Consider the following 13,731-nt stretch of genomic DNA (forward strand, 5'->3'; position numbering starts at 1 on the left):
ACCACTGGGAAACTTTTTAGTAATCCTGGGCTCAATGATTTAAAATAGCCTTTTACTCTCAGTGTGAAGAAATGCATCCAACACATCTTGAATGAACAGTATTACTCTTCATTTTCAATTTGTGTTTTGATAAAAATGTCAGTTTGGATTATCCAAGCTCCTACTTCAAAATTTGAGCACACACAGTGGTTAGCCCAGGGCCTTAGGTGTAGCTGGGTTTCAGGAAATGTCTGTTGTTTGTCATAATGAATAATTAAGAGGTGACAATACCTCAAGTTCACCATTCTCAATAAGTTCTCATAATCCACTACCCTCTATCCGCTGCCCCTAGGACATCTTTCTCCCTTTTATTCCTAGCATTTATCAACAGAGTAATAGAGTGTGCCCCACATCATCAACATATTTATTCTCTGAATCTCTCATATTTTCTGCTAAATTTTACACTTTTGGCATTTCCCAAGTGAAGACTCCGTTTCTTGATTCCATTTCCTCCAGTGCCTCTGCAGGCAGTGGATTGGATTCTACTCACGGCTTTCATATTGAGGGCTGTGAATGAGTCATTTTAGCTACCTGTATTAACCATCATTGTTCTTCCCTCGTTGCCGTTTTCCCAAGTCCCCACACCGCCCTATGGTCTAATGAGGTGGCTTTGAGGATCAACTTTCACGATACATGAAAGTGTATTGTGCAAATTATAAGCCACATTAAGATAATAAGACATAATTAATGTTGCAACTCTAAATGTAAAATGATTTACCAATACACATGATTATTGCTGACACAAGTGGAATGGGCCTTCCACCAATTACAAAACAATCTTCCTGGGGGTAGGTTATCAACTGAAGATGGCTTCACGGTGGAGGAAGCACATGGAAATGAGTGTGGATTTGGTTGTGAAAGACAGAAGGGTACTTCACACCCAGAGAATGACATGAATGAGTGTGTCAGACACGTCATTGAACAGCTAATATGCAAAGATGGCCCAGAGTTGGAAAGATGACGCTTTGTTTACAGAAAGATTTGTGTGGGAGATAAGCAGTTTGGAACTCCTGTGTAGGCAACCAGGAGCCATGGGGATGTTTGAAGTATAAATGAGATGATCAAACCTGTGTTCAAACAAAATAATTGTCAGAAATATGTAGAAGACCTTTGAATGGGGAAAAAAGGGACACAGGAAAATCTGCAGGAAGAAATTAATGAAGCATGAAATTTCCAGCCATAGAGGAAGAAAAAGCAGCAGAGAGCATAGCGCTGTGACCACATCCGGCTGCCTCAACACTTGATCCACACACATCTTTGTTTTGTTTTAAAAATCGGTTGTCATTATTTCAATATTAAGATATTTTACTTAAAACTTGTATTTCCAGATACCTTAATTAACAACTACAGCAACAAAAATTTAAAGGTGGTGATAGAGGATGCAGGGGTGTGTGAATGAATAGTCTCATTTCCTCATGAGAATAACCAGGTGTGTACGTGATTTCCAGTTTTCCCGAGTCCCCACCCCGCCCTGTGGTTTCTGAGCTCTGCAGCAAAGTGTCAGTCAGCCTTCCCTACCTCTCTTCTGTTGTCCCCGGCCAATTAAAGCATATCTATTTCACCATAAGCATTCATATTACAATATATTGCTTAAAAGTCCTTTGATTGTTGCCACAGAATTGGAAACACTGAGTTACCTATGAGTTACGAGAAAGAGAGAAGAATTGATGATTCTAGTATCTTGATGAATGTCAAGAAAATGGTGCCATTAACTCACAATACATAACAATGCTGAGAGGCAGATTTAGGAGAAAAACCCTGAACTGGGCTTAGATCGTGTATTATGGTGGTAGGGGACGTATAAACACATCCTTCTTCACATGGCGACAGAGAGAAGAATGAGCAAAGGAGAGGGGAAGAGCCCCTTATAAAACCATCCGCTGTCATGAGAACTCATCATGAGAACAGCATGACGGTAACTGCCCCTATGATTCAATTACCTCCCACCAGGTCCCTCCCTCAACACGTGGGGATTCTAGGAACTAAAATTCAAGATAAGATTTGAGTGGGGACACAGTCAAACCATATCAGTGTATGAATTCAGATAGACACGTATCTTTTGAAAAACTGGAGCTCCTAGCTTGAAACTCAGAAAAGCCCTGAGACAATGATTATTTAGCTTTGGGAATGATGAGTTGATCCTGAGAGACAGAAGAGGTCTGAGGACGGAGCATTAAGTGATCCATGGGAGAGACAGCTGTGCACAGAGCATATTTACATGAGACTCCTTAGGAAAATCCATTACTCGATCATCAAATATAATGCATGTGAAATGTCTTTGTTAGGATTAGTATTCTCTTATTCTATTCGTGTGTAAATGATATTAACTACAAATATAGCACTTGTGTTCATGGAGGGGAAAATCATTTTATTTAATTATTTTTCTTGTCTCTCAGACTTTAAGGAGGAATCAATTTGCTTTGAATAGAGATTCAATGATTTGGCCTTAACAGACAAGTAGAGAATACTGTTAGTCTTGAAAATATTTCCCAGTACACACTATATTCGTATTTTCCCAACTGCCTTTGTAGGTGTTACCTCACTGTAGATGAGGCAAGAGCAGAAACAAAACAGCTGTAGAAAAACAGAGAAGGGAGGGAATTCTAGGGGCAGTGCTTCCCTAAGTGGGATAGAAGAGAAATAATTAACTTAGGGATAAACAGGTTTTAAGAAGGCTCTGACACCATCTTTCAAAAGCTCTTTTCTGAATTATACAAAAATGTAAACATACATTTATTTTAAAATATCATAAATCATTTGAAAAAGGTAGAAGAGATTTTGGGGGTTAGGGAGCCCTATAATCCTTACCATTGTTCGGCAACTATTGCTGTCTATTTTGAGTAGTATTCTTTCCTGTCTTTGGCCAAATCTAGCGCTTTTCACCTGGCCTGAAGGATATGACATCTTCATTGTCCCGAGAAACTTAGGACAAGATAGCTTGGTATGTGACTGACCCCCCCGCCCCCCGCCTTTTTTTTCTTTCAAAAATTCACATCACCAGTATGCCCCAAACTATAAAAGCCTGAGAAGGATGTGCCCTTCTTTTGTCCTCCTTGATTTTAATTCTCCTATTTTTTTCCCCAAAGGGAGAAAAGAGTTATTTGAAAAAGCATCTGGCTTAATTAAAAAAATCCTGGGACCTAGAGGGAGAGATTTTCTAATAATCTGTATAGAATTGGGGGAGTTATTTAAATTAGGCAGGGTTTCCTTTACACACATTTTAACTAAGGAGGCAAATGAAGTCAACTTTGCCTTCTTCAAAGCATGTTGTGAAGGTGCACACAGACACTACATTTTAAAAATTATTGAACATTAAAATGATATTTACTTGCAATAAGCAGGACTTGCTGGAGGCCTTCCCACCCAATGAGTGACTCTTTTTTTTTTTTTTTTTTTTTTTTTTTGCCATTTATGGCCTAGGGACATTTTAATTCGCTGCTAGAAAATAACATTGCTACTATCAAACCTACTCGAATCTAAAAAGATGTAGACGCTTGCTTTATAAATGTTTTCAAGGTTTACAACCTAAAATAATTTAGGTGAGAGTAAACTACATCTTGTTTGTTCTAATATCTTGTTAAAGCAACAGTCAGAAATGATGCTTACTATTATAGAGTGTTTTGAATAAACAATCTTAACTAGATAATACCATTACAATGCTCAAAATATGAATTTGTTTATGAACTTTGCTATTTATGGAGACAAAAATTTCATCCTCTAGTTACTTCAATAAGAAGAAATGCTAGCAACCTAGAGTTGCTTGTAAGACACTGTGTAGATAAAAATGGTTTATAAATGTTTAATGCCAACTGCGGAATGTTTTACACCTCATTAACCTTTAGCATGATACTTGTGGCATTCTTTAATTCAGTAGTCACTTATTTTAGCATGAAAAACAAGCTACTCTAATTTTTTATATAGATATTTTATTTCTCTTTGAGAGATAGTTATTATCCAAATGCAAAGTTAAGACAGCTATTTTAGTATTTTATATTTATCTTTTTATTTATGGTCATGTGTACCTAGGACTATAGGCTTCAGCTGATATGTAGTTCGTTGAGAAACTTAGACACTAATCATCAAATCTTGACATAAATTAAGTTCCAAGATATTTGGAGATACAGATAGACACTACAGTTAATTTTACGCATATATAATTTAATATTTATTAATATATTTATTCATGTGAATATACATAAATACATATATATGTATGTACACATATATATTTGCTTATATAAATATATATCTCCAAAGTATTAGCATAAACATTAACATAATAAATGGAAATTCAATGAGAATAGCTATACAAATAGAATGTTTACTATCAGTACAGTTTGTCCCTGATAATACACATTATGTATGGTAATTTTTACAGTAATAGAAAGGCACTTTTACGCCACCAAAATGTTTCAGGTATAATTTCTAAGTTGTTCACCACAAGATACAACATTAAACCTTCCGAAAAAGATTTCCCAAATAATATAATTACTAGGGTAAAAAAAGATTATTGAATACAATTGTCCCTTGGTATCCATGGGGAACTTGTTCCAGAAGCCCCACTGGCTCAGACACCACAACCTATGAATTCTCAAGTCCCACAGTTGGCCCTGAAGAACCAATGGATATGAAAAGTTCACCCTCCATATCTTCAGGTTTCGTATCCCACAAATACTGTATTTTTTATCCATAATTGGTCATGGATGTGGAAACCACAGATAAAAAGTGCCAAATGTATTTATTGAAAAACATCCACGTATACGTGGACTTGTACATTTTATTCATGTTGTTCAAGGATCAACTTTGTACATTATTGCTAAAGGTATCTAGAGATAGGATATCAGCATGATAATGGACCAGGGAGCTCTAGAAATTGTTCTGTTACAGAAACACTGACCTAACAACAATATACACTCATAGAAACATCTAAGAGAACTCCAGAAAACAGGAAGTTGTGATGCCACAGGCAACTGAAATCCAACAACTGCTGTGTTCAAATAGGAAAAGAAAAGCCAATTTCATTTTAACTATATTAGTCTCTTTACCAAGTAATGACAGCTCGTGATTTTAAAAAAATAGAGCTAAACTTGCAGCTTCTGCCTTGGGAAAGAAAGAGAAGAGTGGAATGTACATGTAATAATCCTAATTTTGGGGAGGCTGCCTGAGGGATGAGTTTCTGTCTTCTCTAACTTAGAATGCTGAGACACCTGCATAGTTTGGATGGCTGAGGACCACTGAAAATATCCGAGAGCTCAGAGCTCATTGTCTTCTTGCACCGAGAGAGAATGTGCAGCACTATGTAAAGATTCAAGAGGGAACCAAACACTAAAAGCTCCCATAGAGACTGGTCAAACTCCCTGAAAAGTTAAAACACACACAAAAAACTTAAGGGATACAATCAAGCAAACCAATACACACATGACAATAGTTCCAGTAGGAGAAAAGAAATAGAATGGAGCTAAGAGTTTATTTGAAAAACATAACGGCAAAAAACAAAGTAACAAGAATACATGTCCCCAATAAAAAAAAATTCAGAAACTATCATGAAGAAACAGAGATATATGAATTACCTGACAAAAGATTCAAAGTAAACTGTCATAATGAAGCTCAACACACTACTAAAGGACACAGGTAGATAACCAAATAAAATCAGAAAAACAATACATTCAAAAATTAGAATATTATCAACGCTATGGAAACTATAGAAAATAACTAAACACAAATTCTGGAGCTAAAGAATACAATAACTAAATTGAAAAATAAATAAAGGAAATCAACAGAAGTCTTGATGAAGCAGAAGAAAAATCAGCAAACTCAAAGACAGTTGAATTGAAATTATTCAGTCACAGAAACTTAATGTTTCTGGCAAAAGTACTCTTTGAAAATTAAAAGGAGGTAAAAACATTCCTGGATAAACAAAAGTGAAGGTGTTCCACATTACCAGGTCTGCCTGAAAAGAATTGCTGTAGGTAACCATCCAAATTAAAACAAAAACACACTAGATGGCAACATGAAAGCAGATGAAAGTATAAAACTCACTAGTAAAGGAAAATATATATGCAAATACAGCATCCTGTAATACTGTAATAGTAGTGTGCAAATCACTTTTAATTCTGGTATAGAATTTAAAACATAAAAGCATAAAATTAACTATAAAACTATGTTAATTAATAATAATTTTAAAAGATATAAGTTGTAATATTGATAAAGTAGAGTAAAGATAAAAGAGTAGAGCCTTGTGTCCTTTCTACCTGTTAGAATGGATTGATATAGGCTGGGCGAGGTGGCTCACGCCTATAATCCTAGCACTTTGGGAGGGCGAGGCAAGTGGATCACCTGAGGTCAGGAGTTTGAGACTAGCATGATCAACATGGTGAAACCCTGTCTCTATTAAAAATACAAAAATTAGCTGGGTGTGGTGGCAGGCGCCTGCGATCCCAGCTACCTGGGAGGCTAATACAGGAGAATTGTTTGAACCCAGGCAACAGAGGTTGCAGTGAGCCAAAATAGTGCCACTGCACTCCAGTCTGGGCAATGGAGCAAGACTCTGTCTCAAAAAAAACACATTGTTATAATTGATGTTATAATTTATGTAATCCCAGTGTAAACCACAAAACAATACCTATAGAAGATACACAAATAACATGCAAAAAGAATCAAAGCATGCCAAAACAAAACCTAAAAGACACACAAAGAAGGCAGCAAGACAGGAAAACAGGCACAAAATAACTACAAAACATATGAAAACAACTAACAAAATGGAAATATTAAGTCTTTACCTATCAGTAATCACTTTCAATGTAAATGGATTAAATACCCAAAATAAAAGACTTAGAGTTACTGAATAGATTTTGAAAAACGCACAATTATACAATTATATGCTCTCTACAAAGGACTCACTTTAGATAAGGACATACATAGGCTGAAAGTGAAAAGATAGAAAAAATATCCTATGCAAATGGTAACTAAAAGAGAGTAGTCATGGCCAGGCATATTTCAGACAGTGAAGACTTTAATTCAAAAGCTGTGACAGGAGACAAAGAGAGATGTGATATGACAATATAAGGATCAACTGACCAGAAAGATGTAATAATTATGAATCTATTTGCCCCTGACAACAAAGTACAAATATGTAAGTCAAATATTGACAGAACTCAAAGTAGAATGTAATACATCAATGGTAAGAAATTTCAGTACCTCACTTTAAATATGAATAGCCCAACCAGACAGAAGAACAAGGAAACAAAAGATTTAACAATGCTATAGACCAACTGCTCACAACAGACATACATATACAGAATACTTCGCCCAACAAAGGCAGAATATGGATCCTTTTCAAGTGCACTTGGAACATTCTCTAGGATAAATCATATGCTAGGCCACAAAACAAGTTGTAATAAATTTGTGAAAATCGAAATCACACCAAGCATCGTCTATGACCACAATGAAATGAAACTAGAAATGAATCCCAAAAGAAAAACTGGAAATTCTCAAAGTGAAAATGAAACAACATACATTTGAACAAGTAATCAAAGAATAAATTATAGGGGAAACAGGAAAATACAACAAATGAAAATGATAGGACAACATACCAAAACACATGAAATTCAGGCACTAAAAAGAAAATTTACAGTAATAAACACCTAAAACAAAATGGAAAAAAGACCTCAAATAAGCAACCTAATTTTATGCCTCAAAAAACTAGAAAAAGGACAAGTTAAAGCCAAAGTTAGCAGAAAAAGGAACTAAGTGTTAGAGTAGAAATAAATGAAGTACAGAATAGATAAACAGAATAAATCAGCAAAACTAAGAGTTGATATTTTGAAAAGACCAACATAATTGACAAGCATTTAGTCAGACTGAGGATAAAGATAATTACATTAACATTGCTAAACACAGCCCGTACAAATTTATCTATCTACCTATCTGCCTATCTATCTATCCTTCTCTCTATATACATTTTATATATTAAATTATATAGCCAAAAACATAGATATCACGGACTGTAGATTCCAGTAGATCCCACACATGCCCACATGTCAGAATCCCAGGGGAAGCTCATTCTAAATATAGAATTCTGAATGTCTTGTATCTGACATTTTGATTCAGTAGATACAGAGTTGGTCCTGAAAATCTGTATTTTTAAAAGCTCTTTAATTTCTTTTGATACAAAGCTAAGTAGGGAAACTACTGGGTTAAACTACTGACATGTAATAAAATAAGATAAAAATGCCCACCTACAATAGCAGCTTCTATTTTTGTGAAACACCACTGGTTCTTTCTTTACCTGGGAGCAAACACTTACGAGCTCAGGACTATCTACAGAAGGTAAACCTGTATTAGCTATGTTGTTGTTCTTCAAGATGCTTATCATCTAACTGTAAAAACAACATCAAAGAATAATGCTTTCACATGTTTTTCCCACTGTCCTTCTCATTCCTTTCTACATAATGAACATCCCTTCATGCTGCAATGCACAGCCTCAATATCACCTCCTTGAGGACATGTTCCTTCACATTCCAGGGGAGGTAGGCCTCTCCTTACTCTAAACAAACAACAGAAGACTGGAAGCACTCCAGGGCTGGGTATCATTAAGAGGTTGAATGTAATCTGTACTGGATACCAACTCCAGGTGTCTCACCTTGAAGGGCGCTTAGTTGGAAGATGCATGTGGTTCACGTGACTACTGGGAAGCTGGAGGAGCAGCCATTGAGAAGGTTAAGAAACTAAGGGTGCTCTGGAGTGAGCTGTCTGGCTGGAGTAGGGTTGGCCCCAAGGTCCCTCTAAGGCCTGAGGCCACTGTCTCCTCTGAACACAAGCAGCTCACCCCCAACTCTGGCCCCCTGCTCTTTCTGGCAAATGAGTCTGAAGAGTACCTGGAGACTCTGTTCTTGCTCTGAACATGAATGAAAGCTTTTGCCTTTTCAGAATCTTCAATGAGTGATCAGAGTAGCATTTCCATATGTGGTATATGATTCCTACAATACCCAGAGGAGCCACCAGCATGGTTAACCGCTTTCATGCTAATAACAAACCAAGGTTCAGCAAATCGTTCTTCTTTTGTCCAATATGCCTGAGATTATCAGATGGTCACAAAGGTTGCTAGAGTTGTAAGTCTCTATTTTATAAAAAGATTTCGTAACTTTTTTTTTTTTTTTTGAGATGGAGTCTCACTCTGTCGCCCAGGCTGGAGTGCAGTGGTACAATCTTGGCTCACTGCAACCTCCGCCTCCCGGGTTCAAGTGATTCTCCTACCTCAGCCTCCCGAGTAGCTGGGATTACAAGTGCACGCCACTGCATCTGGCTAATTTTTGTATTTTTAGTAGAGACGGGGTTTCACCATGTTGGCCAGGCTGGTTTTGAACTCCTGACCTCAGGTGATCCACCTGCCTCGGCCTCCCAAAGGGCTGGGATTACAGGTGCGAACCACTGCGCCTGGCCTGATTTCATAACTTTGCTCACCCTCTAACTCCTTCATCTCAGGCCTTGAATTTTCTTACATTTACTCTCCTTTTCTTAGTACTGCAAATACATAAGACCAGATATTTTTCTCTTGGCGCTACTGTTGCTCTGTCCCTTAGGTTCAGAAATACAGTTTCTCCTTTGTGTATTACTCTATGTATCCAATAACATTCCAGTTACATTTTCCATTATACCCAAGTGCTATCTCAGGAAAACATTTTAAACTCCCAGGAAATAGCACCATTTAATTTTATGATCATTTTAATACTTCAGCATACTGAATTGTAATCAAAGAATCCATCCATGTCTCTTGCTACCTCGAGAATATATTGCTTACTTTGCAGTTTTATGTACAGTTTGTTTTTCTTAAAAGGTAATTAGAACTTTAAAAGATGGTGTCTTTTCTGATCTTAGAGTGCTCACGTATAAAAATATAATTAATAGGATACTAATTTATCAGATTACTTCTATTCTTTAATGGTTTTTGCTTTTGTTTTCCTGCCTGTATTGACTATAATAAACTTAGTCTTCTAAACTCCAGCTGGCAGCAAATTATTTCTCTGCAGGGCCAGAGAGTGAATATGTACAGTTTTGTGGGCCATGCAGCCTCCACTGCAACTACTCAACTCAGTCAGTGGATTGAAAAAGACCATCTACAAAAAACCCACAGTGGGATTCCAATAGGGTTTTTTTTTCTTTCTTTCTTTTCAAAATGAAGCAGTGAGACAGATACCAGCAGTTTGTGGATCCCTATTATAAACAAATGCTTTTTTCATATATTTATTATTATTATTTTATTACTATTATTATTCTCAGATGGAGTCTTGCCGTGTCATCCAGGCTGGAGTGCTGTGATGAGATCTCAGCTCTGCAACCTCCCTTTCCCAAGCTCAAACAATTCTCCTGCCTCAGTCTCTCCCAAGCTCAAACAATTCTCCTGCCTCAGTCTCTCCCAAGCTCAAACAATTCTCCTGCCTCAGTCTCTCCCAAGCTCAAACAATTCTCCTGCCTCAGTCTCTCCCAAGCTCAAACAATTCTCCTGCCTCAGTCTCTCCCAAGCTCAAACAATTCTCCTGCCTCAGTCTCTCCCAAGCTCAAACAATTCTCCTGCCTCAGTCTCTCCCAAGCTCAAACAATTCTCCTGCCTCAGTCTCTCCCAAGCTCAAACAATTCTCCTGCCTCAGTCTCTCCCAAGCTCAAACAATTCTCCTGCCTCAGTCTCTCCCAAGCTCAAACAATTCTCCTGCCTCAGTCTCTCCCAAGCTCAAACAATTCTCCTGCCTCAGTCTCTCCCAAGCTCAAACAATTCTCCTGCCTCAGTCTCTCCCAAGTAGCTGGGGTTAGAGGCGCATGCGTCACGACGCCCAGCTAATTTTTGTGTTTTTAGTAGCGGCGAGATTTCACCATGTTGGCCAGGCTGGTCTCGAACTCCAGACCTCAAGTGATCTGCCCACCTTGGCCTCCCAAATTGCTGAGATTACAGGCGTCAGACATCACACACAGCCATATTTATTCTTACAGTTCCTTTTTTTTTTTTTTTTTTTTTTTGCTTTATGACAATTCTGTTATTGGGTACTTAGCTATCAAAAATGTGAAACTTTTATTGAAATGTGGATTGTAGACTTTTTCACTAACTGCCATTACTAGCCCTATTTAGTGTTCTTTCTCCTGAATTCAACCTTTAATCATATTAAAATTGTGGTTCTCTGTTTTTTGTTTGTATTTGGTGGGTCTGCATTTTTCTTGTTTATTTTCAACACTTGTAAATCACTTTTCAGAAATATTTCCTTTATTAAGTGGATGGATGAATTTTAGTTAGGGGTTCATCAAATGAATAGATGCATTTTATTTAACTGTTTTTTTCCAGATTGGACACACATCGTTGGTGTTAACTTTGTGATACTTTCCTGTGTTTACTGCTTTTACCTTTCTTTTAGAATTTTTCACCGTATGATTCATGTTATTTTTGGTTTTACTATTATATTAGTTTTAGTTCCTGTTTCTTTGTTCTAATTACAGAACATTTATTTTGTTATAGTGATAATTTTCTGTCAGTATTAATTATTTTCTCACATGGTGTCTATGGACTCATGTTGTGAGTAGTGGGGACATTCACTTATTTCTATGTGTTTTTTCCCTCTGCCTTCCACTCTGTCACTGTATAGATTATTATCATTATTTTTTGCTTAGCGTTTTTATTTTTAAGATAATTACATTTATATGACCCTAGCTACCTCCTCACTTCTTCCATTTTTCACCTGTCAATTTTTGTTACATATACCTAGCTATGTTTTCAGCATTTGTAATATTCATATTCCACAACGTAACTGTGAATACCTATATCTGTTCGTTTTAGCTCTACATTTAAATCATTTTAATACTCCCCTTTTCAAATCAGTTTTCCAGTTGTTTGTTTGCAAGGTTTTCTATCTGGTATTTCTGACAAGAAAGGAGTTCTGTAACAATATTTTTATAATTCTTTCAATATAAAGTGGTAGGTCTATTATAAGTGAATGACAAATTGACTGTAAAACTATTGAGTGACACTTTTCTTGATGTTGTTGGAAGCAATATTACTCTTCAAGAATTGAAGCTGCTGCCAAGAATGTGAAGCCACCCTAATATTTTACCTCTTTTAAGTTAGTTATTCTTTTTATCTTAAGCCCTAAATAATTTTTTTCTTTAGTTTTAGCATGCAGCACCTTTAATAGAATATCTGCACGTTGTTCTCAGAGGGAATACAGTGTACCTATTCAATGTATGCTATGAAGTATTGTTTTATTTCTTTAAAAATGTTTTTTAAATTATAATTGTAAGTATTTTTTGCAATGACTTTAATTCTTCATTCAGTGAACACCAGGTATGCTGGTATCCTTATATATGCTGAATATCCTTGGTCTATCTTCATATGTATAATTTATTTACAATATTTATAAAGTGTTAGTGTTTAATTTGTTGTTCTCGTGTTTCTGAATCCTTTCTATGTCCTGTGTTCTTAGCAGTATTGTTTTTTTAGCTTTCAAAGTGACTTTCATTCCAATTATAGTTGTATTTTTTCCACCTTTTCCTGAGCTCGGCCAGCCATGTTTCAATTCCTTTTGTCAACCACGACTTACCTAAGTTTTCACATTTCTTATCTTTCTTTTATTTTACGAAAGTGGTTGCTTTAAGTGTTTACTCCTTAATGAGTAGGAATATATTTGGAAACCACTTTCTGGAAAGAGTTGCCAACAGAGTGCTCCTGGCTGCCATGCCTTTCTCCTGTTATCTTCCCCTTTGGCATGCTTATTTCTTTCTTTTCTTTAGATTTTTAAATTTTTAATATTTGTGGGTTTTTGTAGTCATCCTAGACTAGTTTTTGCAATTGTTATTTTTGCTCTTCCTTAGTATTTCTTGATTGAGCTGTTTTAAAAAAAAATAAAAATAAAAAGGTGCCAGTGAGTGGACAGGGCAAAGCTGTGTTGCTGGCTAGACAGTCTTAAGGAGAGTCCCCTGCCAGCCATGGCATTGTTATTAGCGAGGCTGATACTCAGGTGTCACACCTGTGTGCGTTGGAGAAGACTCCTTTGCTGGATTTCTGTGTTTGGAACCACAGACCATGGTCTGTTGCTTCCTATGTGCTGATTTGGCCTCAAGGGCCTCAGTGTCCCTCGCTGTAATGTGTCTGACAAACACAGGCTCTGCCTCCCTTGGGCTGAATGGTTTCTCTCGCCTCTTGATTTGAAGAGAAGAAAAGGGAGAACTGTTTTTAATTTTTAACCATTTATGTTAAAACCTGAATTTTATGTTTGTACTTTTTCATATTTCAGAAAGTTTTATTGAAACATGCCATCACCTTATAAAAGGAAATGTAAAATAAATAGCCTCAGGTTGGGAGGTAGATGGGAGGGCCCTGCTTCCCTGGTAGGATATTTATCATATGCTTAATGCATTGCTACTTTTAAGACATTTCCCTTACGTCCAATATTTTTTACTTGTTCATGAGCTTTGATCAATGAAGACTAAAAATGGTGCATCAATAATATTTGGAAATAATACTAATATTAAGAAAATATTAATAAAATTATATTGTAATAGTTTTCATATACTATTATATATTTTATAATAGAGTCATAAAGTTAAAATGACACAAGATAATTTTTATATTAGATTATAATTCTTAACTGAAATGAGATATTAAAAATATCACATAAGCTATCTTGAAAGAAATCAATAAAATGGGATAGAAAC

Source organism: Chlorocebus sabaeus, chromosome 8, assembly GCF_047675955.1.
Source record: "Chlorocebus sabaeus isolate Y175 chromosome 8, mChlSab1.0.hap1, whole genome shotgun sequence".
In the NCBI taxonomy this organism is placed as follows: Eukaryota; Metazoa; Chordata; class Mammalia; order Primates; family Cercopithecidae; genus Chlorocebus; species Chlorocebus sabaeus.